The sequence below is a fragment of the Melozone crissalis genome, unplaced genomic scaffold (assembly GCF_028551555.1).
Source record: "Melozone crissalis strain CALT ecotype California unplaced genomic scaffold, PUWL_Pcris_2 ptg000066l_1, whole genome shotgun sequence".
NCBI classification, from domain to species: domain Eukaryota; kingdom Metazoa; phylum Chordata; class Aves; order Passeriformes; family Passerellidae; genus Melozone; species Melozone crissalis.
Window position 1 is genome coordinate 7,067,206 of NW_026535844.1, and position 26,196 is coordinate 7,093,401.

Consider the following 26,196-nt stretch of genomic DNA (forward strand, 5'->3'; position numbering starts at 1 on the left):
GGATGAGAGGGTAACAGAGTAAGACAGGAAGGAGCGTAAGAGAGTAACGTTCCCATTACAACACAATTAATTTTCTTCTGTGTTGAATATTCTATTTCTCACCAACCAATCTAGTACGAGATACAAATCCTAGAGCATTTACATACAGCGTGTAAGAATCATTACATCACCATACTGTGTTACATTTTGCACCCTAAAAACTCCTCTTTGGACCCCTTCTGCTGAGCTACTAGGGTCTGGATCTGCCTGCAAACAGGGGGAATTGTTTCATCAAACGGGGATTACCTTCAGTTGGGCCACACCATTGTTTTCCAGTTGTTCACTAACTGAGGTATCTCAAAGCTTACTTTCATTTTAATCTTCCTTATACTTTCTATATTCTCAAAGTCTTTTGCCAGACAATCATATTTATAAGGTTTTCCTGTTTCATCTTCCCCAACACACATTGAGTTTGAAGGTCCCTCTGCCCAAGTCCATCTCTACAAGTCACTGTCCACCTGGGCTCCAGAAAAACCTCCCAAACACCAAGATTCAGCCCTGAAAAAGCCTCCCAGGAGTTCCCCGTCCCTGGTCCCTCCCCTCTGGTGTTCAGCAGCTCCCCCCTGTCCCAGCTGCTGGGGTCACGCTTGGATTGGGGGTCCCCCTTGTGCCCGGTGCCCGCCCTGCCCAGGCTGCTGGCAGTCCCAGCAATCCCAAAAGCTCCCCCCACTTCGCTCTCCCCATTTCGGGATGCCGGGGCTGTTTGGGCTCCCGGGCTCCCTTCTCCCCTCATTCTCTGCTCTGGGCTGCAGCGGCTCCAAGGAGTCCCCCCTGCCCCTCTCAGGCTCTTGAGGCTCCCGCCAATGGCGGCGCTCCCCCCTCTCTGGGCTCCCCACTTTGGGCTCCTGGGGGACACAGGGCTCTGCTCCTCCAGGCTGCCTCTGCCGGCAGCCGCCACCGCCACCTCCGATGTACCCCCAAGGGGCCTTTTCCGCTCAGCCCTGGACTTCTTCATTCTCCAAACATTCCCCCAAAAAACCCAACCCAGGGACCCGCCTCAGGATATCCGTGCCAAGCTCCCCCTCCCCGCTCACCAGTGCGATGGAGGGGGGGGGGGGGGGGGGGCGATGATCCCACAGCTGGGGGCTGCGAATTCAGGCAGCGTTTGACAGCTTGGGTCCCTCAGCTCAGCCGCAATCCGCCTTTGTCCCTCCTCTTCCTCTTCCTCACACTCCTCCCCTTCCATCCCCCATCCTCCTCTCCCTCTGTGTTATTCCCACCTCCTTCTCCTCCTTCCATCACTGCTCTCTCTCCGCCTTCATCCCTCCTCTTCCATCCCTCCTCCCCCTGCTCCTCGTCCCTAACCCCACCTCCTCCTCCCCCTTCATCCCTGCCCTTCCCTCCCTCCTCCTCCTCCCCCAGCAGCAGCCACACCCTCGGTGCCCCGTTCCCGCAGCCCTCGCAGCCCGCGGCAGGAGCGGGGATGGAGCCGGGACAGGTCGGGATGGGCAGCGCGGGGCTCTCGGCTGCTCCAGCCGCTGCGGGCGGGGGGAACCCGGCCCGGGCCAAAGGAGAGGCAAACTGGGCAAACTGGGGGCTGCACATCCAAACTGGGCCTTGCTGGGGACCCTGCCTGGCCACTGCCAGCCCCTGGGGCTCCTCTCGGCACATCCGCCAGGGGGGAACGCACACAGGGCTGGGGGATCCCAGCAGTGGCAGCACTGCCAGGGACTGGGCTGGACTGGGATCGTACTGGGAGTGACTGGGACTGTACTGGGTTTGTACAGATATCATACTGGGATTGTACTGGGACTGTACTGGGATTGTACTGATATCATACTGGGATCATACTGGGATCATGATGGGACTGTACTGGGTTTGTATTGACATTATGCTGGGATCATATTGCCATGCCAGGGCAGACTGTGATCGCACTGATGGACACTGGGATCATTCTGGGATCATACTGGGAGTGACTGGGACTTTACTGGCTTTCTGTTGACATCCTATTGGCATCATACTGGGATTGTACTGAGTTTGTACTGACTCCATGCTGCCATCATACTGGGATCATGCTGAGATCACACTGGGAGTGAGTAGGAGCCTGGGGGGGGGGAATTGAGACCATGTTAGGGGTAAATGGGATATACTGGGATGAACTGGGATGGTGAGAGGATGGCTAGGATCATACTGGCAGTGAGTGCCACTACACTGAGGCTGACTGGGAGTGCTTGGGAGCAAATGGGATCATACTGGAAGGAACTGGAAAGATGGTGGAGGGAACTGGGGTACCCTGGGTATATACTGGGGCTGACTAGAAGGAAAATGAGGGTGAAAGAGAGCAACTGGAACCATGTGGAGCACAACTGGTACATTCTGGCAGAGAGTGGGAGCACATTGGGCTCATATTTGGATCATACTGGGAGGGACTGGACTAATACTGGGAGGAACTGAGTGTCACAATGAGCACTCCCTGCACATCATCCCCCATACTGGGCCTGACTGGGAGCAACTGGGAGCAAATGGCATCATACTGGGACTCACTGAGTTGATTGAGGAAGCAACTGGAACCATGCTGGAGACAGCTGGGACTAAACTGGGAGAGATTGGAAGTAAGTGGGATTATACTTGTAAAAAATGCATATTTTGTGATTGGGTTTTCCCAAATATTAAAATGAATATTATATGTCTTGTGTTAGAAAGTAATGCTGTATTAATTATCTTAAGTAGTGGGTTAAATATAGTTTTAGGTTATTAAAAAAATGTTAAAATAGAAACTATGCTTGGTAAGAGGCTTTTTTCCAAGAAATGACTTGCAGCGAGACAGCAGTCACAGGACACCTAAATCTTTCAGAGAAAAAGAATTTATTGCTCTCTTGTCAGAAGAAATGAACTTCTTCCCACCTCGAAGGCGCTGTTAGGATTCAGAGGAAGAAGGTGGCACTGACCAGACAGAATCCTGTGTTTGAATGGAATTTATGCATCATGTATGAAGTGTATGAATATGCAACAGGCTATTGTTTTTAATGGTTAATCCTGCGTTAACAGGTGTCCTTTTTCAGGCCCGGGTGTCCTTTTTCAGGGGTGTCCTTTTTCAGGCTCGTGCTGCCCAGAAAAAGGTACTCAGACATCCGTAACTCTTTGTATTTCTTGTCTCATATTGTCCTAATTCGATTTATCCAAATTGTTATTACTCTAATTGAATTGCAAATTTTTATAACCATTTTATTACTATTAAACATGTAAAATTTTAAAAGCAAGTGATTGGCACTTTTCACAATTTTGGTAGCAGAGGATGGTTACTAACACCTCGCTGCCGGTGCTTTAGGAGAGTCAGAGTGGGGAAGGCGCGCCCTGCCCCGTTGGCAGCCTCGCTCTGTCTCCCCGAACCTCGCTCTCTTACTCCTTTACTCTCTCATCCTCTCTACCCCTCTCTTCTTTCGGGCCTGCTCCGAGCTGTGCCTGGCAGCTTCAAGCAGGGCCCTGCACCCAGGCCCTTTGCCATAAACCGCAATTCCATGCCCTGGCTGCAGAGATCTCTCGACTCCGTCCGTCCCGACCGTCCTACCCCCCGACACTCCGACACCCAAGAGCATCTGGGGTTGGACAACACAGCTGGGTTGAGGGATATCCAAGAGCACCGGAACTGGCCAGAAACACCTAAAATTGTAATAGGTGATGTGAAACTAAAAGGTACCTTATTGTTGTCTTGTTGTGTGTGAGAGCGAGTCACACACAAAATCAGCCTCAGCTTCCCGGGCAGGTGGGAAGGGGGGCTGTGGAAAGAGGAGTGTGTGACCCACAAATAAGCCATTGTTCTCCTGGGTGTGGGGGCTGTGGCATAAGGTACAGGTGACCTGCAAAGGGGCCATTGTCCCCAGGGCGTGTGAGGGGGCCGTGGCTAAAGAGTGTGAGTGACACACAAATCAGCCTCACAGGTGAACGGCACCCGAGGCAGCAGAGTCAGGGCCCTCCCAGGAGGCCCGGAGATACTGAGACCCAGAGGCCACCCCAAGGCGAGGGGGGGCCACAGGGACCCGCGATTCTCTGTCAACAGGGATCCACTCTGTGTCCTGAGGGTGGGAAAGAATGTGCGGAAGGGAATGAGAAATAAAAGTGAGTGAATGTAAACGAATGAAAGTATAGGTAATGTATATTGTGTATTTTAAGCTTCACTCTATTTCCTTGGAGGGAGATGTATTGTATTGAAAGTAGTGTGAGAAAAAGATTTTTTATTTTCATGAGTGTAGTTGAAAGAAAAGTGGTATTTAGGTTGTTAGTGAATTTGAAAAACAGAGGCAGAAGATGAATAGATAAGATCTTGAAAAATGAGACAGAAAACCAGTAAGTTGGACACAGGGGAAAAAAAATAGTCCTCTGGGAGTTATGTTAGCTAACAGAGATACAAATCCTTGCAAAAGGAGAAAATACAGGGTATGCAGTAGTCGATGGGAAAAACATGCAAACTATGGAAAAAGGGAAATTAAACTTAAACTAGTAAGCTCAAACTTGTGAATTATATTCTTTAAGAAGAGCACTAGAATATTTAACACAAAATAAAGGAAGTATATATACTGATTTAAGGTATGCCTTTACAGTAGCACATTCCTTTAAAAAATTTGGAAAAGGAAAAAGATTACTTAATTCAAGAAGAAAAGGACTAGTACATGAGGAGCTTATTTTAGAGGTTTTAGAGGCATTACAATCACCTAGAAGAGATAGTTATAGTACATAATAAGAAACCCCCAAAGGGAAAGACCCCAGAAATAAGAGGAAATAATTTGGTGGATCACGAAACTAAGGCTGCAGCAGAAAATGGAGCTGAAAGAGTTATGTTAATATTAACTCCAAACCAAAAAAACTGGAAATTCCAAAGTTTAGGGAAGCCGAGAAAAAAGAATTAAACAAGACTGGAAGTGACCAAGATAAATCAGGGAAATGGAAACTTCTTGATGGAAGACAATTACTTAATAAAATGTGCTTACTAGGAAAATATTAGAAGACATGCATCAGAAAACCCACTGGGGTACTCAAGCTCTGTGTGATCATTTTTTAAGGAACTATGGGTGCACTGGGATTTTTGGAGTGGCCAAGCAAGTAACTGAAAGATGCTTAATTTGCCAAAGGATAAATAAAAAGGTGAAGAGAAAAACAACATTAGGAGGTTGTGAGTTAGCTAGTAGAGCGCTTCAAAGTATCAGAGCAGAAGTTTAGATTTGCTAGGCTCTGGATTTATTTGTAAAAAAATCCCCATTTAATCTAGAAGAAAGAGAATATGCCATATGTTAGACAGGAGATTTCAGGAGAATAAACATCTCTAAATCATCAGAAACACCCGAGAAAAAACAAGAAAAAGAAAACAGGAAGTGAGAGGGAGGGGAGCAGGAGGAAAAATCAGACAGAGAGTGGGATCCTCTGCAGGTCTTGCCCCCTCCGTTCGCGGCCCAGGCGCCTGTCCCGGGTCCCGGCTCGCTGCCCGCCTCAGCTCCGCCTGCCCCGGTTTCCATCCCAGGTGCGGCCTCACTGCCCAGGGCAGCTCCACCTGCCCCGGCGCTGTCGCTCAATTTGTGTGCCCTGCTCCCACTGCCTGGCCCGCGGCCGCTCTGCCGGCCGTGCTGGGCAAGATGGGGGTTGCTCTGTCCTGCCGCCTGCTCCGAGGTCACCGCGCCCACCGCACCCAGGGGGGGTCCCAGCCATCCCATCCCCGCCTGCCCTGCCCGTGCCACCTGCGCTGGGCACCGCCGCTGCTGCCGGGCTCTCCCACCTGCCTTTGTTCTGCCGGCAGCTGCCGGATCAGCCGCCATCAGCCATGTGGGGGCTGCCCACGCTCCGCCTCGGGCTCCACGGGAAGATCCCCCTCTGGCGATTCCGGCAGCAGACCCTGCCCACACTCCCACCGAGCCTCGGCGGGATATCCTCCCCTGACCCCGTCCTGCTCTGAGTTACGTCCCCTTGGTAACCACAGCTCCGGCTGTTCAAGGAAACTCTGTCTCTCTACAGGAAGCACCTCACCGAAACACTAGGAGCTCAGTTAAAAGGCAGCCCTCTCCAAATTCTTTCTCAAAACATGAGAGAAAGGCTAGAGAAGGTAAAAAAGTGAAAGAGTGAGATGAAGGGATTGCTCTATTTCCGTTCAGAGAGGTTCCCATGGGAGGGATGCGCTGCCCCGCCCCAAGGGAGCCACCAGCGCCCCTGCCGGCCGTGCCCGGAACTGCACCCAAGGGCAAAGCGCCGCAGCCCAAAGGCCGGGACTGGGTCCGGGCTCTGTTTGCTGTCAGTGCCGCAGCTGTTGGTGTTTCTTTGCTTTATTATACACACTAGTAAAGAACTGGTATTCCTATTCCCATATCTTTGCCTGAGAGCCCCTCGATTTCACTAGTCTAAAAATGAAGAGGGAGGGGGTTTGCATTCTCCATTTCAAGAGAGGCTTTTTCTGCCTTCCCGGGCAGACACCTCTCTTGGAAAGCAAGACAAGCAGCCACAGGCACTGAGGGGGCTGCAGGAGGGGCACAAGAAGGCCCTGCAGCACCTGGGCACAAAGGCACAGCAGGTGAATGCAAGAAGGGAGCAGCAAAAGGCCAAGCTGAAGGCAAAGGCCAGGGCACAGTTCCTACAGCCCCTGAGGGATCAACCCCAGGGCCCAAGGGGGCCCCAGCACCCAGGGCACGGCTCGGCCACAAGCACCTGGCAGAGGCATTGCCCTCCTCGGCAGGGGAGAGCCCACCCAAACAGCCCCTGGCAAGGAACCAGGGCTCCAGCTGCAGGGCACAAGGACACTGCAAGCACAGACAGCAGCACCCTCAGGACCAGCAAGTCCACCCCTTGATGGACATGGACTGGCAGGGCTGTCACAGCTCCCATCACACCAGGGACCCTCCACACTGCAGCCCTTGAGAACATTCAGGGTGGGTCTGCATTGAGAGGAGGCATTTCCTGATGGACACAGGGGCCTCTCAATCCACTCTGAATCTTAGACCCAAGGGGGAAAAATGCGAAAAATATGTTTGATTACTGAAGGGATAAGTGGGAAAGATGTATCGTTTTAACCAACCGCTATTAGTAGATCCGAGAGATGGATTTGAAATGCATGAATTTTTATTTACTCCTAATTGCTATAATGATTTACTGGGAAGGGATTTGATCACTAAACTCAGAACAAAATATTATAAAAGGTGGTAACGAAGCCAGTTCTTTTGTACATCTGTGTCAAATGTCTGACGAGGCCTATGCTGAGGTGAACCCAGAAGTGTGGGCAGCCCCAGGGAAAGTGGGAAAATTAGATATGGAGCCTCTCCAAAGCACTCTGAAGCAACCAGGACAAGTGGCGTCTAAAAGCAACACCCTGTTCCAGGGCAGGGAAGGAAGGGGAATCAGACACAGCGCAGGTCACCGCCCCATGCTCAGCTCAACCCGCCCAGCTGTGGGTGCTTGTGAGAGCCTGGCACTGAAATGCCCTGAGCAGGAAGGCTTCAACATCTTCTGCTGACACCATGGCACCTAACGGGGGCAAAAGCAATTCTCACTGCTTCAGCAACCACTGGAGCAGATATCAAGGCACATTCTCCCACACGAAGCTGGGCTGGCACTGAGCCTGCCCTGGCACTTTGCTGCTGCCAACACCCAGCCAGGACATCGGCTCCTGCCTAAGGAGTGCCAAGCAGCACCACTGGTGGCCAAGGGGCCCATGCCAAGTGTCCCTGAGGCCAGAAACAGCCGCCAGCACAGCTCAACACGGGGGGACCCCTCAGCCTGGCCTCAAGGGCTCTGAAGCCCCGCAGATTTGCACTTCCCGCCCGCAGCAGGAGGATGGGAGGCCGCCCCTGAGCCTGCCCTGAAGGCAACGCAGCAGCAGCCAGGGCTCCACAGCGGGCCAAGCCCCTGCGCCTGCCCACAGATCCTCGCCTGGAATCCTCTGCAATCCTGGCCACCCTCCTCTGCCATCTCCAGCCCCTGGGGCCAAGCCTTGCTGCCACTGCTGCAGCTTCAGCGCTGGCTGGGCCTGCACTGCCACAGCTGCTGGGGAACACCACGGCACAATTCCACTCTGGGGCTCACGGACACCCACACTCTGGGCTGCCTGCCATTGCACTGCTGCAAAATGTACCGAGTTTGGTTCTTTTCAATCTTATTTCTCTCCTCAGAAAGGTTTGTCTTTGCCTTGGGGAAATGAATTTTAAAGGTTTTTTTTAAGGGCTTTTACACCACTCAATGGAGATGAGTTTAACATCTCAACAGACTGGGAACAGCCCATAAGACACCCACAGAGATAACGACCAGCAACAAAACATCAACATTGCCCAGCAGCAGGAAGAGAAGCTCCATTCCAGGCAGCCTGCAGAGGAGCTTTAGAAATGCAAATGAACACTGCTGGGCAAAGTGTGGACAATGCACCTGGGTCTCTTGCCTGTGGCAGGAATTGGGCTGATTCCCTCTGCCCCTCACCCCAAGCTCTGCCTGCTGGCACTGATGGAATTTGCACAGCTCAAGGCAGAGCCCAGGGGGAGGATATCTGATCCTGCAACGCAAACGGGTGAAGCGGCAAAGGGAAACAGCAAGTGGACAATGTTGGGAAAACTTCACATTAAATAAATGGGGGGAATCATCCCTCTGCCCACACCAACATGTGCTGTCACTGTCTGTGTTATATAGGGTGTATTACAGCACTGGGGATTATTTTGCTACCTAAAATTCAGGGAAATCAGTTGGGAATCCAAGGATTTGATGATTTAATTAGAGAAAAGCAGTCAATTGATGCAGCCCTGGCTGGAGAGAGTGGCCAAAAATGGAAAAAGATGAACGGCCAGCAGAACAAATCCTACAACACCATGGACCAGCCCCTGGGAACCCGAACCAATTGATATCAGGAGCCACAGAACCCATTTCTCATTTCAATGGCATCATTAGATTACAAGCTCTGCTCAGAATAATAACCAACCAGACAGCTCCAGCTCCTGACCTTCCTGCCGACCAATCCACTGAAATGAGGAACACAACACTTCACCATGGGATGGGATCAGATCATCTGTTAGCAGAAAAAGGAGGAGTTTGTGGAAAATTAAAATACTCAAACTGCTGTTGACAAATAGATGACAAAGGAAAAGTGGTGAAAAAAAAAAACACCACCGGAAACAAAAAAGCAGCTCATGTATTGGTCCAAACGTGGAAAGGATGGGAATGGGACACGGTTTTGTGGCTCCCTGGCAGACCATGGGTTAAACGAATGCTGTTTCTCCACTGATGTGCTACAGCAACTCTCATCTTTTTACCATGCTCCACACCTTGAGAGTGCAGCTCATTCAGCAGCTGAGCGAGGGGCCAGGGACTTGGAGATAAGGAAGTAACGGGCAAAACCACCAGCTTCAATAAATGTTACTAATTAACATGGATTGCTGCTCACAGAAAGACCCGCAAAATTCCTGAACTTCGACAAGAATAAAAACTTAACAGAGCCGTGAATATCGGCTGTTCTACAAAAGTGGGGGTGCACATTAACGAGGACATGCACTTGGCGGATCGGGAGGTCTGAACCTTCCAAGCACCTCAGCCAGGGGGCAAAGGGAGAGGGAGATGAAGCCGGGAAAAAGAGGATAAAAAGGAGGCTGCGAACTACAACAATGGCAGAGAGCGCACGGCAAATGCCCCACGGCCTCTCCCTCTGCTCAGCAATAAAGTCACTTTTACAGGACTCCTCTGTCTCCTCTGCGCACAGAAACCTCCGGCCACGGGAATTCCCCGCACAGCCCCGGGCACGGGGCAGCCCCCTCTGTCCCAGCCACAGCAACCGGGCCGAGCCAGCGCTGCTCCGGCAGCGGCTCCAGCCGAGGCAGCGGCCGCAAGGAGACCGCGGGCAGCCGCTCCCGCAGCGCCCTCATGCCAGCGGCAACACGGGCCGGACACGGCACAACGAACCCGCCCGAGCCCCCGGCCGCCCCCGAGGCCCGCAGCCAGCCCCGAGCCCCCGCACAACCCAGCGCGGCTCCCACCTGCGCTGCGGCCGCCTCCGAGCTCCGCCGCCGCCTCACCGCGCTCCGGCCGCTGCCGCCGCTCGCGGGCCCGCACACACGCTCCGACAATGGCGCCGTTGCCCAGCCACGGCCGCCCTCAGCCCGCCGCCGGGACCCTGCTCCGCCCCGCTCCCACCAATCAGCGCGCCACAACCACGACTGACGCCACCATCGCCCAATCCCAGCCAGGGGCGGGCTCTGCACACGGCACAGCCCCGCCCCGCGCTCTCAGGGGCCCCCGGGCTGCGTGAGGGCAGAGCCGGAGCTGAGGAACAGCCCTGGAACGGGCCCGGGCCCGAGGGGGATTGAGCTGAAAACACAAACAAACTTCTCCGCACCTCCCGCCACGGCTTTCCCGGCACTGCGGCTCCGGTGGCTCCCGCTCATCGGGAAGCCCTGGAGCCTCACTTCTCCTACCCCTAATTAGGAGCATCAGGGCATCGCTTTGATTTCCCCCAAAAAGAGAAAACCGCCCCAAACCCCTGTGGATGAGTGGGGGAGGGGAGAGGTTTCTGGCAAAAACTCCCAAAACTCAGGGCAGGATAATGAGAAGTAAGTGAAGAGCCTTAAATGCAGCTTTCCCCCACGCCTCCCTCCTTCCAGCTGCACCTCCTACCCCGGCAGTGCCGCAGACAGGGAATGGGGCCGGGCTCAGTTCATCCCCCGGGGCTTCTCCCTCTGCTCAGGGACAGGAGTCGTTCCCCTGCTGCACCCTGGGCTCTCTCCCACCGGAGACTTCTCCAGGAACTTCTCCAAGCCGAGTCCATCCCACGGGGCACAGCCCCCTCCAAGTGCTGCAGCGTGGGCCACTGTGCCCCGGGGTCAGTCCTGCCAGGACAGGCTGCTCCAGCGGGGCCCTCTGGCCACGGGGTCACAGCCTCCCCTCAGCGTGGCTGCTCCGGGCGCTGCAGGGGGATCTCTGCATACCCATGGATCTGCAGGGGCATCTCTGCATCCCCATGGATCTGCAGGGGGATCTCTGCAGCCCCATTGATCTCTGCATCCTGCACCGCCGTTTTTGGAGGCACCAGGAATAGGCTCAACTCTGCCTGAAGCTCTTCTCACATTCCCCAAACCCTTCCCAGCACAGGGAGGGTTTTACCTCCTCACAGCTCCCCAGGCTGGGTTTGCAGCCCCTCCTCGTGTGGGATCTCTGGAGCTTTTCCTCCCTATTGCATTCCTGTGCCGTGGAGCCGTTCCAAATGGCCTCTTCCACGAGGTTCTGTGGCAGGGATTTGTTCTCCCTGGTCTCTGTCCACATCTCAGTGCCTGGGGGAGGAAGGACAAGGAGAGGGAGAGACAGGGAGAAGGGAAAAGGAAAAGGCAGAAGGAGAGGAAGGAACAAGAAGGAACAAGGGACGAAGGAGATGGGAAAGGAACATGATGGATGAAGGACAGAATGAGGAGAGGAAGGAAGGTGGACAAGGAGAAGATGGGATTTGCCTCCATGCCAGAGGAAAGGGGAAGGAGATCCCCCCAGTCCATCCCTGGCAGGATGGCGATGGCAGTGAGGCTGTCCTGCAGCGATGCTGGGCTGGGAGATGGAGCAGCAGAGAGGGGAAAGGGGCAGTGATTCCTCCTGCCCTGCCTGGCTGTCCCAGCCTGGAGCGTCCTGGCGCTGCCGAGGCCCTTGGAGCGTCCGGCACTCCGGAGCCCGAAGCTCACGGCTGCTTTATAAAGCTGACAAAGTCAGCAGGATGGGTCTGGGTATGATCTGCAGCAAACTGGGTTTATTGGTACAGGAACAGGGGACAGAGCTGAACAGGACCCAGGGACAAAGACAGGGTGCAAGCTGAGGGCACAGGGGGTTTTTATATGGGGTAGTGAGGGTGGAGCTGAGGGTCAGGGTCCAATGGATATGGGGGAAAATGGGGCAAAGGAGGGGTTAAGGGTCGGGTCAGCTAATAGGGAAACAGGGGCAGAGGAATGCAGTAAATTAGGGCCAATGGAGGGACAGAGAGGGAGAACATTCTAGGGACTAACCAGGGATGGGTAATAGGGGGTGAACTAGGGTATTTAGGCCAACAGGCCAATGGGGTAACATAACTTTCCATAAATCAGTATGTGCCTGCAAAGGTCTATGGGAGAAGCAAGTTTCTCGCCATAACCTTGAAATCTATTCTTCTTATTGGGGACCAGTCCCCCACGGGTGGGTGATTGAGACTGCCATGGGCCTCCACACCAGTGCATCTTCCTTTTCCTCGCAGCCTCCTTCTCCTCCATCCAGACAAAGTTTAGGATTGACAAATCCTGGCTTTGGGGGAGGAACAAGGTGTGAGCACATTGGGTTTTGTGAGAAATGAGCCTTGCTCTTTAGAATTTTTGAAAGTTTAATAAGGAATAATAAGGGGCAAATCAGTAACAGTGCTGGGTGCTTGGCGATGGCCAGAGGCACACCGGTTAACCACAGCAACTCTTCTTGTCTAGGTTTCCCATTGTATTGTTCAAATTCATATTCATAATGATTATACATATTCAAACATTTCTTTGAAGTCGTTTACATGTTCCAGGAATTCTTCAGGTTGGTTTGACCCCCAACCTGTCTTTTTAGAGCACGTGCAGGAATCGTGGATTGCTGTTTTGAGGGTTGTGTGTCACTCCCTCACAAGGGCCCCCTGTTCTGTGGTTTCAGCAGGTGACAGTTATTGACAGTGGAAGGGTCAGTGGCAGGGCTCCTCATCACATCCCTTCCTTAAATGTTATCTGACCATGCAGACGGTTTTAGCTATTTCCACAAGTACTTGAAATGAACATTAGCTATTTCACAAATATTTCTGAAGTGGTATTGTCAGTTATTTACAAAAATAAAAGCATTGATTATTATTTTACAACTACAGCTACTTGTGCAAAAGTTAACATTCTAATGTACAACACATGGCATCCACTGTAATATTTTTCAAAAGCCAAAACTATAATGTATGTTTTTCACACTCTCCAAAAACTCAAATATCATCCATAAATGATGTTCTGAGGATATGAGCTACACCGGGGCCAGGGCATTGGCCACAAAAAGCTGGCAAATTATACTATAGAAAAAGCAGTTAAAAGTGATTACAAACTGCACTCTATCAAAACCAGTGGATTAAGAATAGATTGCAGAAGTCAATACATAATAGCAAAAGCCAACACTACCCAGTTATTTATAACAAACCCAGGGCAGGTTTTTCCCTTGCATGGAGCACTTGGGCCTTCCCCGGGCCCCTTCTGCCCTCGTGCAGAGCCGGTGGCATTTTCCAGCACACCCAGTTTGTAACCAAGAGCCGGGTGCAGCCGAGAAGGCTCCAAGCGCCTCCTTCCAGGCTGACTCTGCAGGTGCCGAGGCTGCTCTGGGCTCTGCCAGGGCTCTGCTGGGGCTCAGCTCTGGGCCAGGCTGGGCCCGCTCTCCCCTCACATTGCTCCGGGCAGCTGAGGCACAGCGGGAGAAGGAAGGGACACGGCAAGGCAGTTGAGGGTTAAGAGAGTTTTTATTCAAAAAACTACCATAACAAACAGGCTGTCCTAACTACCATAAACTAACTACCAGTGCTAACTACCCTAACCAACTACCAGTGCTAACTACCATAACTAACTAGTTGTCCTGACTACTGTAACTCAAAGCTGTCCTCAAGGGCTTCATCTCCCCCGCTGATCCCTCAGTTGCTTCGCTGCAGTGATCAGAGGGGTCAGGCTGGAGAGAGGCTTGGCTGATGATAAAAATGGGTGCTGCCCAAAGGATACAAAGGAAAGAAATGAACTGTTACTTTCCAGAGTCAAGTTCCTCACAGGCTCTGTTGCAACAGGACAAAGGGAAATGGTTTGAAACTCAGGAGAGGGAAGCAGGCTCAGATTAGATCTAAGGAAGAATTTTTTAACCAGCAGAGTGGGGAAACACTGACAGAAGGTGCCCAGAGACGTGGGAGGTGCCTCCTCCCTGGAACCATCCAAGCTCAGGTCAGGCAGGGCTCTGGGCCCCCTGAGCTGCTTGAAGATGTCCCTGCTCGCTGTGGGGCACCAGGCCCAGATGAGCTCCAAAGGAGCTGCCAAGCCACAGCAGGCGAGGATTCTGCTTGCTCTGCGTGTGGAACGCAGCCAGACTGGAGACTGTCGGAGGGGGCCCCACAAGAAAACCCCTCCCTGGCGCTGCTGCTTCCCCTGCAGCCCCTGGCCCTCAGCTGCAGCAGCTCCTGGGCAGCCCAGCGCCGCTCCTCGTCCGGCTCCAGGCTGCACTCGAGGCAGTCCCGCAGCAGAGCCGACAGGCGCCGGGGCTCCTGCAGCTGCGGGGTCCCGTTCTGCCGGATCAGAGCGCGAGCCTGCAGGGAAAGCAAACTCAGCGCTCTGCCAGCTCCCTTCACACCCACACGGGCTCACATCCACCCCGGGCCTCAGCCCCAGCTCCAGGGGCACTTTCCTCCCTGCCACAGATGCTGCTCAGAGCTCATTTTGCTATGCCAACCAAAAACCCACACCCTGGGGCTGCCACAGCCACTGCAACATCCAAATGATCTCGCCTTGAGAGCCAGTTTCACTGGCTGACTCTGTTAGTAGGAACCTCCATCAGAAATAGCACATTTTGCTTCTCCAAATGTGGACACCAGGTTTACAGGCCATTTTCCAGAGTCAGTGTGGTCTGCCTGTGTTATTTCAGAGGATTCTTACATCAAGTGCATCTCTGCAGTGCCACCGACACTCAAGTAAATGCATTCCTGATGCCCCATCCCAGAAACTGCCAGGCAAGAAACAGGAGGTTTGTGATGCTGAAAGCTCAGGCTTGGTGACACAGAGAAAGTAGCTTGGACTAGGAAAGAAATACGTTAGACTATGGGGATGTTAAACAATCATCTTCATGTTCTCGACAAGTTTCCCAGTGAGGAGAATCAGGGGGAAGATCATCTTGCAAAATGTCCTTTAGAAGCTCCTGCAGAAAACTTGTTTTGTTTGGGGCTGGGATGTGGGGTTGGTGTGGGTTTTTCTTGCAAGGTAACATTAGAACTGATGCACTTGCTTCACATTTCCAGCTCATCCTCACAGCCAGATGAGCTGCAACAGTTTAAATCCCAAAGCAAATTATTGCTGGAGATTGCAGAATTTTCATCTGTGTTGGTGCTGGAGTCCTCTGGGAATTCCCTTCCCATGTGCAGAAACCTCCAGCTGCTGCTCCCAGTGCAGGGTCCCCCTGTGCTCACAGGCCTCTGCAGCCACTGCAGAATTTGCCTCTTACCATGGCCGCCGTTGGATTCCCTGAAGTAAGGAGGTTCTCCTTCCACCATCCCGATGGTCACAATGCCAAAGGCCCAGATGTCCACCTTGGGGCCATAAGGAGATCTGGTCACAGCTTCTGGGGCCATCCAGCGAGCAGTGCCCAGCATGGAGCTGCGCTGGTCCTGCTCAGGGCTGAGCTGAGCACAGAGGCCAAAATCAGCTGAGGACAGAAACAAACCCTGTCAAAGGCAGCTGGAATGAGGAAACCAAGCACCAAGATTCCCCACTCTCAGTCTGAGAGTGCAGTAGTGAAGTCAGCTGGAAAAGTCCTCAGGGCTGTAGCCAAGGAAAGATGGAACTGGACCCTTCAAGAAACCATGGAGGAAGGGGCGGGGGATGTGAGAGAGAAGAGGGGAAGGAGGCGGGAGGAGGAGCGGGGAGTGGGGGAAGCGATTGAACCGGGGGAAGAGAAGGGGGAGATGAGGAGAGGAGCAGAAACAAGAAAAGTAGCGGGGACCCCCGGCCTTCATCGAGGTGTCCACGGGGGGCCAGGAAGATGTGGAACCCCCAGCCAGGTGTGTTCCCAACACGGGGGGCTCTGACCCTGGGGGTCACCCGGGATTATCCAGCGTGGATCCTCCCACGGGGGATGGAGATGGAGCGGCGCACGGAGCTCGTCCCGCACCGGGCACTGCGGGATCCACGGGCAGCGACCCCTCCCCCCGGGCCCAGCCCCCACCCTTTGTCCCCCTCCCTTTGCCCAAATCCGTCCCATCGCCCCCCCCAAACCCCTCTCCATCGCCCCCCAATAAACGGCCCCGGGGCCAACTGGGAAGCTTTATTGGGAGCACTGGGAGCAGGCACTGGGCGGGGACAGAGCGCCAGCGGGGCTGGGGGGGACACGGGACCCCCCCAAAATCAGCGGAGCGGGGACGGAGCGGGGGGTCCCGGCCGGGCCCGAGCCCACGGGGAGGGGCTGCGGCCGCCGCCGGCTCAGGAGCTCTGTGGGCAGAGAAAAGGGGGTGACACCGGGCTGGGGGCCCCGGCGGGATCGCACACTCTCTGCCACGGCGGGGACGCCACCCCCGGCACCCGCCCTGACCTTCTTGAGCAGGGAGAAGCCGAGCCCCAGCGCCAGGAAGACCAAGCCCAAGACGAAGCCCCCGATGCCCGTCAGCATCTTGCTGCGGGCGGCGTCCGGCGGCATCTCTGGGGGGTCCGCAGGGCTCAGCACCCCCAAAACCTCTCACCGACACCCCGAGCCCCTCCCAGCGCCCTCCCTGTGGCCCCCAGCCCAGCCAGGAACCACTGAAACCTCCCTCCGATTCCTTCCCAGCCCCACCAGGACGCACTAAGACCACTCCCAGTCTCTTCCCCGCACAACCAACCTCAACCCAACCCCTGCTTTGCCATTCGCGATCTCCTTCCAGCCCGTCCAGGCTCACTCCAACTCCCTCCATTTACACCCAGCACCCCCAAACTCCCTGCCAGGCACACCCAGCACCCCCAAACTCCCTCCCAGTGCCCACCAGGACCCCCCCAACCCCATCCCACTTTCCCCAGCGTCCCCCAAACCCCTTCCCAGCCCTTGCCCAGCCCCTCTCCCAGCTCCAGCCCGGCTCTCTCCAACTCCCTCCCAGTGGCTCCCAGCACAGCCCAGCGGCTCTGCCAGCGCCCCCAGGGGCTCCCCCGTACCCCAGTGCCGCCTCGGGGGCTGCTCCAGGCTGACGTGCTCCACCTGGCAGCTGTAGCTGAGCCCGCGCCGGGGCGGCGTTTCCAGCAGCACCAGCAGCTGGTAGGTCCAGTCCCCGTTGGGGACCACGTCGGTGGCCACCACGTGCTCCGAGAGCTCCTGCTGGCCCTGGAACCACCTCACCTGGATGGCAGCAGGGTAGAAATCCATCACGGAGCAGAGCAGGCGGCCGGGGCCGGGCTGGGAGCTCGAGGGGGGCACCAGAGAGATGGACACGCTGGGGGGCACTGGGAGAGACAGAGAGAGAGAGCGGGGACACTCTGGGATCAGCTGCGAGGCAATGGGAGAGAGAAGGGAGAGCTGGGCAGGGCTGGAGAGGGAGTGGGAATGCACTGGGAGGGACTGGGAGCGATTGGGGTGGCACTGAGAGAGATGGGACAGGGTGGACGTCCGGGCTTGAACGGAGAATGAACTGGGAATTAATTTGGAATGGATTTGGAATAGGCTGAGAAGAGGAGGGAGGGACTTTGGAAGTACTGAGAGCGACTAGGATGGCACTCGGAGGGATTTTGGTGGCCCTGGAATTAACTGGGAATGAAGTGCGCGGCACTGGGAGGCCGAGTCCAGCGCGGGGCCCTCGGGATTTCAGCGCCAGGGACTCTGCATTGCAACCGATGAGTCACCAGAGAGACGCGCTCTCATTGGCTGAAAGGAGCCGGCTACACGGACAACCGGGATGGACACGCCGGGCAGGCCCAGGGATGGACTGGGACGGACTGGGAGAGCCACGGGGGTCACTGGGTGGGACAGGAGGCCCAGGGGTTGTTCCGAAGGCGGGCTGAGGGCCCTGGGCTGATTCTCAGAGACGTTTTGAGGGGCTCCAGGGTCATTGGCAGGGCAGGACCCGAGGGGACACGCTCTGCCCCGCGCTCACCTCGGTGCCCCGTGAGGAACGGGGCAGCAAGCTCGTAGCCGGCCCGGCAGAACGTGTCAACCGCAGCCCGATTATCCTCCAGTATTTCCGGCATTCCGTTGCAGCACCGAGCCTGTGTCTCCCCATAGGGGGTGTCCCCCACGAACACCCGCACGTCGCTGTCGAACATCATGTACTGCTTCCGGTTGTAGATCTACCTCCCCATGAACCTCACCTTCTCCGTACCAATAATGAAGTGACACTCTCTCGTTCTCATCTCCGGGAACACTCCTGTGAGTGCAGAACACAGATCCGGGGTTGTCCCCCCAGCACGCCCCCAGCGCTCCGGGGGCCACCCTGGATCCCCACTCCACACCCGCTCTGCCCCACGGCCGCCATGGGACCCTCCTGCCCGCCCTGCCGCTTCCTCTTTGCCGCTCTTCTCCCATTTCCTCTTTCACATCCGCTCCCCTCCCACCTGCGGCGGCTCCCAAATCACTTTTGGGGTCCCATTTCCCCATTTTCCCACAAATCCCCCAATCTCCAGCCCCCTCGGGATCAGTTTTGGGGGCCCCCCTCCCCTTTTCCCCCCTTCCCTACCCTCTCCCTCCCCTCCCTCCCCTCCCCCCACCCCTCAGCCCCTCCTGCTCTCCCTTTGGGGGGTCCCTTTTTCTCCCCCTCCATTCCGGGCTCCCCCCTTCGCCCCTTTTCCCCCTTCTCCCCCACTGTCCCAGCGCCTCCCGCCCCCCACTCACCCGAGAGCTCCGCCCCCGCAGCCGGGGGGGCTCCCAGCACCACCAGTGCCACCAGCAGGGCCCCAGCTGCCGCCCCTCGCCCCATGGCCGGGGCCGGGCAGGGAGCAGCAGCCCCAAAGCAGCCGCGCTGCGCTGGGAGCGCCAGTCCGGAGCAGGGCGGGCTCGGCAGCGCCGCGCGCTCTCATTGGCTGCCGCCGCTTCTGGGCAGCGATCGGCCACGGGCTCTGCCCGGCAACCGATGAGGCAATCCAACGCCCCGACCTCTCATTGGCTGTGCCGCCTTCTGCTTGCGCTGCCATTGGCTGAGGCCTTTCCGGGACCCTGCAGCCCCGGGCTGGGGTTTTTTTGGGGAGGGGGAAGCTTGGGGCGCTGGGCAGGTGGGGCGGGAATGGAGAGGCACGGGCTGTGCTGGACCAGCCAATGAGAGCCGCTCATTTCACATTTAAGCCCATTTTTTGGGTTACTGAGCTCGTTCAGGATTTTCTGTTCGGATCCCTTGGTCCCGCTGTCCTGCTTTGAAAAGGAAGTGAGATTTTGGGATGCTGTGGTCAAACCAATCACTGCTGAGATTTGAATATTGGCACCTAGTGTGGCCCCTGAGGACATGGATTCACCTCTGAGCACACAGGGGGTTAAAAGCAGAGAACTCCCAGGGGAAGCTCTCTTGGTTCCGGTGGGTGAAAGGTTCAGAGCTGCCCTGCCCGGCTGCGGGCTGGGTGCGGGAGGGGAAGCCATGCGGCCGGGTGAGGGGAGCCGGGCCTTGGACAGAGAAGGGAGGTGAAGGCCCCTGCAGGATGGAAGGGTGGAGGAGCACTGAGAGGCATCGGGCAGCGGCCACAGAGAGAGAGAGAGCCGGTGTCTGTGCCTGTGCCTCCTTGAAATTTGCTATCATGTGCTGGCAGCACAGCCGAGAAGGAGAAGGGGTGCAGAGAGAAGGTGCCTGGCAGGGCCAGCATGGGAGTTCTGGGCAGGCAGAGCCTGAGATTTTAACCCTTTTCTTGGATGATGGAAACCTTACAAATGCTGATTCTCCTGGAGCTGAATGAGAAGAGAGATAGAGATGAGATAAGAGGAGATGGGCCACAAGAGAAGTTGAGAAGAATCCTAGGTGGGAGGAAATGATGGATTGGCCTTTGGCTGGACTTCTCTTGTGCAGCCATGGACAGAACCATTTTTCCTGTGGCACAGAGACTGCATTTAGGGGGAGGCAATGGCTCGGAGCCAAGAGAGTGCAGTGATGTGATGTGAAGGAGCGGCATGAACAGAGATGGATGAGGAGGGTGGTGGTGCCCTCTGCCTTCAGTGAGGAAGAAGATCTTTGTTCTTGAGACCCCTCGGCCCCAGGGGGTGAATTTGGGAGGGATAGGTGTCCCAAAAGTGAGAGACTGTTGCTCATTTTTGGAACTGGGCAAAGCATCCTTAAAAGGGGAACCCCAGAAGCAGCTCTGGTCCATGTGCAGTGGTGAGAGCACTGGGCATGGAAGGAAGATGTCACCATGGGAAATGATCTCTGGGCAGTGCCACGTGTGACATGGAAACACAAGAGGTCTCAACTGTGTTTCCTGGGTAAGCCTGTGGCACAAGAGGGACTCCTCTCTCCTTGATGAACTGAGAGTTGATTATCTGAAGGGTGGCAACTGGATTGAGAATCCAATGTTTTATCTCATTGTGCTGTGGTGGAAATTGGTAGGAGGAGGAGGAATGTTTTGGAAGATTTTCATTCTGAGTTTTGTGTGTGTTCCTTTTTACATACAGTTGTAGGTTAATAAAGTTTTTTTTTATTCATTTCTAGAGCTGGAGCCTCTTTGCTGCATTTCTGGTCCCATCCCACAGCAGACACTGGGGAGAATATATTTTCATGGGGGCACTGGCATTATGCCAGCATCAAACCATGACAAAGTCATGTTCCCCAGAATCCACTTATTTTAAGTTATTCACCATGCATTGATCAGTTTAAAAACAGGGGAGTTGTGGAGTGCCCCTGTTCCTAAGGAACAGGAATTTGGTCTCACCCTCCTTGTGTTGCTGAGAACTCCTCCCTCACCCCGAACCCCAACTCCCCCCAGGATCCCCTATAAAAACCCCCTGCCCTGCCTTTGCCTGGTCCTTCATCCCCATCCTGCCCCTCCTGCCCGGGGGTCAGGAACGGATTCTGGAGCTTTCTGGAACCAGGACCCTTCTCGTTTGTTCCCCTGCCCGGTGCCGGCAGCTGCGCCCTCCCTGGGCATGATGAGCCCAGCTGAAACACCCCGCAACAGCAGGGACCCCAAAATCACCCTAAATTCCCCAAACTCCGGTCAGGGACCATGAAATTACCCCAAATATCCCAAAACTCCAGTCAGGGAGCCCAAAATTATCCCCAAATCCCCCAAACTCCAGTCAGGGACCATGAAATTACCCCAAAAATTTCACAAAAATACCTCAAAAAGCTGAAATTCCACTCAGGGATCCCAAAATGACACAAAAATACCCCAAAATCCAGTCAGGAGTCCCAAAATCCTCCAAAATCAGGGCAGGGACCCCAAAATGACCCTAAAATTTGGTCAGTGAGCTAACATTACCCCAAAATTACACGAAAATACCCTAAAATCCCAACAGGAACCCCAAAATTACCCCAAATCCCCCCTGAATCCAGTCAGGGACCCCAAAATTACCCGAGAATATCTCAAAATCCAGTCAAGGATCCCAAACCCCCAAATTACCCCAAATTCAGTCAGGGACCCCAAAATGACCCCAAATACCCCGCAAATTGCCTCAAATCCATTCAGGACACCCCAAACTCCCCCAAAATCAGCCCAGACCTCCCCCCGAATTCAGTAATGAACTCACAAATGCAGTCAAGGACCTCCCAAACCCCACCCCAGATCCTCTCATGACCCCAGTTCTCTGTCAGGACCCCACAATCTCCCTCAGGACTCCCAGTTCCCCCTAAAACTCCTCAGGATCCCTCACATCCCCTCACGACCCTTCACACCCACTCAAGAACCCCCATTTCCCCTCAGAACCCTCCAAAACCCCCCAAATCCCCTCAGGACCCCAAACCCACATACAACCCCTCTCAACCCTCCCCCCATTCCCCCTCAGGACTCCCAGAAATCCTCCCCAGGTCCCCTCACAACCCCTCAGGAACCCAGTCCCCCTCAGGGCCCCAATGCTCCCTCAGGATCACCCCAACCCCCCTGGGACCTCCCCGGAGCCCTCCTCAGCCGCCCCCCCCCCCCGCTCCCGGTGCTGACCGCGGTCGCTGTCGCCCATCCCGCGCTGCCGGGGGAGGTCCCGGGGCTCCCTCGGCGCCCCCAGATTCCCGCCCCGCCCCCTCCCCCCCCCCGCGGCCTCAGCCCCGCTCCGCCGCCGCCGGCCCCCATCAGGACCACAATGCCCACAATGCACCGCGTTTCTACCGGAAGCGGCCGCCACTAGGGGAACTTCCGCCAATACTTCTGCAAGGCGCGGCTTCTGATTGGTCTGCGCCGCATTTGGCGCTTCTCGCCAGAGGTCTCTCTCGCGAGAGAAGCAGCGCGGCCCTGTTTGTTGAGGGCAACTCTGTGGGCTCCTCAGAGCGAACCGCGTTCCTTCATAAATGGAGCCGGGAACAGCGGAATCCGCCTGGAAATGGCGGGATGGAGCCTAAATCCCCTGGGGATGGAGCCTAAATCCCCTGGGGTTCAACCAAAGGGCCCAAGTCCTGGAGCTTTCCATGGATACGGGCGGTACTGCGGCGGCGCGAGGGCCGGTGACGTCACATCGGCCCCCACCTCTTTTTCCGGCCCCTCCTGAGGGGGCTCCGCCTTTTCCCGGTGCCGACCCCGGGGCCTGTTCTGGGCGGGACCGGAGCGGGTTCCGGGGCTCCTTCGCCACCGGAGCGCCCTGACGGTGTCCCCAAGGTGTCCCCAAGGTGTCTGCAGTGAGCATGGAGCCCCAAGAGGTGCGACGGGAGGGGGAGAGGAGGGGAAACGTGGGGTGGTAAAAGGGGGCAGTGAGGGAGGGGAGAGGATACGGGGGCTGGCGAGGGGGTGGCAGAGGGGACAGCAGAGGGTGGCAGAGGGGACAGCAGTGGGGGCAGGAGGGTGGCAGAGGCTACCAGGGAAGTGGCAGAGGTGGCAGCGGGAACAATGGAGGGACAGACGGGCAGCAGAGCCCTCCAGGGAGGGGCAAAAAGGACCCCTCGGTGTTGTCTGATTGATAAATGACACAAAACTCGGATAAGTTTTGTGGGTGCTTTATTAAGGGCCCGGGGAGCTGGGGGACTCACGTCTCAAAAACCCGAGCTTCCGATTTCACATATGGGTGCTTCTTTCTTATACATGCGATTCACAACAAAGTCTCCAAGAAACAGTTCTCCGTTCCCCTTGCCTAGTCACAGACCTCTTGTGATACATTCCTTAGTTCACAAGCAAGATCATAAATCTTCTGCTTATCTTATTCTAAGAGCATTGTATGCTGCCTCTAGACAGGTTAGCATTCTTACTTTCTTGCACTAGTTTAATTATTTATTAAATTCCTAAGACTACCTGCTAGGTTACACACAAACCCAACACACACACTATCAACGGCTACAAAACTGCTTTTAACAAACCAATTCACACACAACTCATAACTAAACTATAATTACACATTTTGCTAAATTTCATTTCTTTTCCAACATTTCTCTCCTTTTGAGCATCCTTCAGTCCTGCTGCAAGGATGCTCAATCACTAGTATTGACAGTAACATCTTCATAACGAGGTGGGGAGTGTTCTTCATTCTGCCGCCCGCGGGTCATCGCCTTCAGCAACCGGAGAGATCGCTTCTTTTCCTTTTCGATCACACCCAAGAGGCATCTATATACAATCCATATAGTCATTAAAAATACTAAAAACATTAGTGCATACTGTATAGCAGACGTAATCCAGCCAGACAGGTGAAGCCCCAAAGAATCAAATACTGCTCTTATCTAGTTATGCTGTGCTTCCTTTTCAATTTCTTTGGTTTTTGTTTTTACTTCTGCCAGTTGAGAAATATCTTTCTCAACTTCAAGTGTAACATTTGGAATGTGTACACAGCAATGATCTATTCTGCTACTCAGGTAACTACAAACTCTATGTTCTTTTAACAATAGCAAATCTAATGCCATTCTGTTTTGTAGGGTCATTCTTGATATAGCTTGCAATTGCAAATTTAGATCTTTAAATCTCTTCTTAGTAGCTGCTGCCAACTTTTCTGTCTGTCCTAACAAGTTGTTGAGCATTTCTTTATTTCAATATGTCGCTACCGGAGGGAATAATGACTCTAATATCCATCCAAAATGTACTCCTAAGCCAGGTTCATGCCACTGCTCCTCTGGGGATTCTTTCTTCTTTCTGAGTCTTTTCTTTTGGATCAATCTATTCTGTTTCCAGTATGGACACAATGTGGGAACCCTTAGGGTAATTTGTGTTACTGATCTATCTAGAGGTAAATGTGTGGTCCATTGTCCATGTCCCAACACCCAGACTAGATTTCCAGGACTGTGCACAGTAGTATATCTGCAATCTATAGGTCCATCCATGGACTCTCGGCTAACCGTGTGATCATACCCCCTACACTTGCATCCCCACTTTAATGCCATTTTCACCGGTACCAATCCAATTCGGTCTTCCGGTGTATCACATGTAAAAACCTCAGTACAATTCCAATCCTCTTTCTGCGGTCTGAACTCTCGGGAAGATGTAGACATGATGAGGGCCCTATAATGTGACTGATTCTTTACTCCTGACCATTGGATGCACCATTGTACTTCTTCAAGGTAATTATAGTGTTCCAAAACACTAGGTCTCCATAATGTCTTCTAACTATTCCAGGTGTCAAAATTCTGTGTGACATTCTGACAACTCATCTCATTTCGGTGGGATTTCGTTCTTATTCGTATTGTATTGCATGGCTCATCTATTGGGGTTGCAATTAAACACTTCTTGGTATTTTGAATCCAACCATAGTGATGGGATTTCTTTTCACATTCTTCTCTAGTCATAACTCGAATGGTCATACACAAATCTCTCTATACATCTACTGGTTTGGGAACTGACTGGCAGGACCATGAAACATTCTTAAATGTTTCAGGCATTTTGGTTACTGGTATTATTCCTTAGGGAATTGGTTCAGCCTGTGGTAATGGCAGGCAAGCTGTTATTTTAGTCACGTTCTGCATGATCTCAAAATCTCTAATTAATCCTACTACTAAGTTTTCTTGCTCAGTATTCTGTTCTATTGTATCATTAGGCTCCCGTCTACTCCTTCTACCGTGTCTCTGTAAGGATAACATCATTCTGTCATGCCTCCACCATGCATTTCCTATTCTAGGATTAGTGACATTCAACCACCCACAACTTTTGCCTTCCTTCTCCCACCAACTGGTCTCGTCTTCTATTCTGTCCCAGGTCAGTTCCCTATTTTGCTTCTACCGTTTGACCCGTAGGTTCCTTTGATATCTTGATCTTACTAGGAAGGAACAATTTATTCTGAGGGGTGGCTCATCTCACATGTCCGCTGCCATTGATACTGGATCAACCTTTATGTTTTCATCACGATCTCCTGTCTCTGGCAAAACCCTCATACTCACTCTTTTGTAATCAAAATTATCTCATATCTTGACCAAACATGTATATTCTTCCGTATCGTTTGTGTTTACCTTAGTAAGTTTCAGTACTTTGCTTCTTTGTTGTTTATCTTGATCTGAACTGACTCCGATCTTGCCTCGGCTTCTTTCAGCTCCCTGTTGCCATATTGCAATAACTTCACCAGCCTCGACTTTCTGGCTGTCAAATATAACACAAGTTAATTGAACATCCATCCCTTCCATGACTGTAACCTTTGTTTCTTCAACTTGTACTAGAGTAGACCCTTGAACGGGTAATAGTCTCATGATCACTAACAGTAATATAATTAAGAAGGCGGCTTTGCGCAGAAGATCATCCGGGTTGGAGACACCATCTGGGTTTCCCATTGGACCGGTGCCTTCTTTACCCTGGTGTAATGGATCCAAGCATCCATCCCCTGGACCTTCACCGCCGTGTAGGTCGTCATCATCACCTGGTGGGGTCCGCTCCATGATTCCCGTAGCGGATCCGTGATCCACTTCTTGACGTACACCTGGTCCCCAGGCTGAATGTCGTGGACAGAATTCTCCAGCGTGAGCGGTCTATTCCATTGTAAGGTATTTCTTAAAGAATTCAAGATCTTATTAAGTGACATAACATACTCTGCAATCGCCTGGTCCCCACTCACATGTACCTCCCCTTTTAATACAGTTGCATGATATGGTTTGCCATATAGTATCTCATATGGACTTACGCCTACCTTTTCCCTTGGCTTAATTCGAATCCTGAGTAGGGCCAAAGGCAAAGCTTGAGGCCAGTGCAGTTTAGCTTCCTGGCAAATCTTTTTGATTTCTTTTCAGGGTTTGATTCATCTTTTCTACTTGCCCACTAGACTGAGGTCTCCAGGGGGTATGCAAATTCCAGGTTATATCTAACAGTCGTGCTAATTCTTGTACTACCCTGGCTATAAAATGTGTACTCCTATATGATGACAATCCTAAAGGTACTCCAAATCTTGGTATTATTTCTTTTAACAAGGTTTTTACTACCTTTTTAGCTTGATTAGTTCTACATGGAAAAGCTTCCGGCCACTCTGAAAACGTACATACATACACTAACA

At 53.7% G+C, this 26,196-nt stretch overlaps 1 protein-coding gene across 1 annotated transcript in view; it reads right to left on the reverse strand.

The window, feature by feature from the left end:
* The window catches only part of LOC128945489 (zinc finger protein 850-like), a gene marked incomplete at both ends in the record, with an annotated part of 93,420 nt that overhangs the window by 52,428 nt on the left and 14,796 nt on the right, over positions 1 to 26,196 (reverse strand). The window lies entirely within an intron of this gene.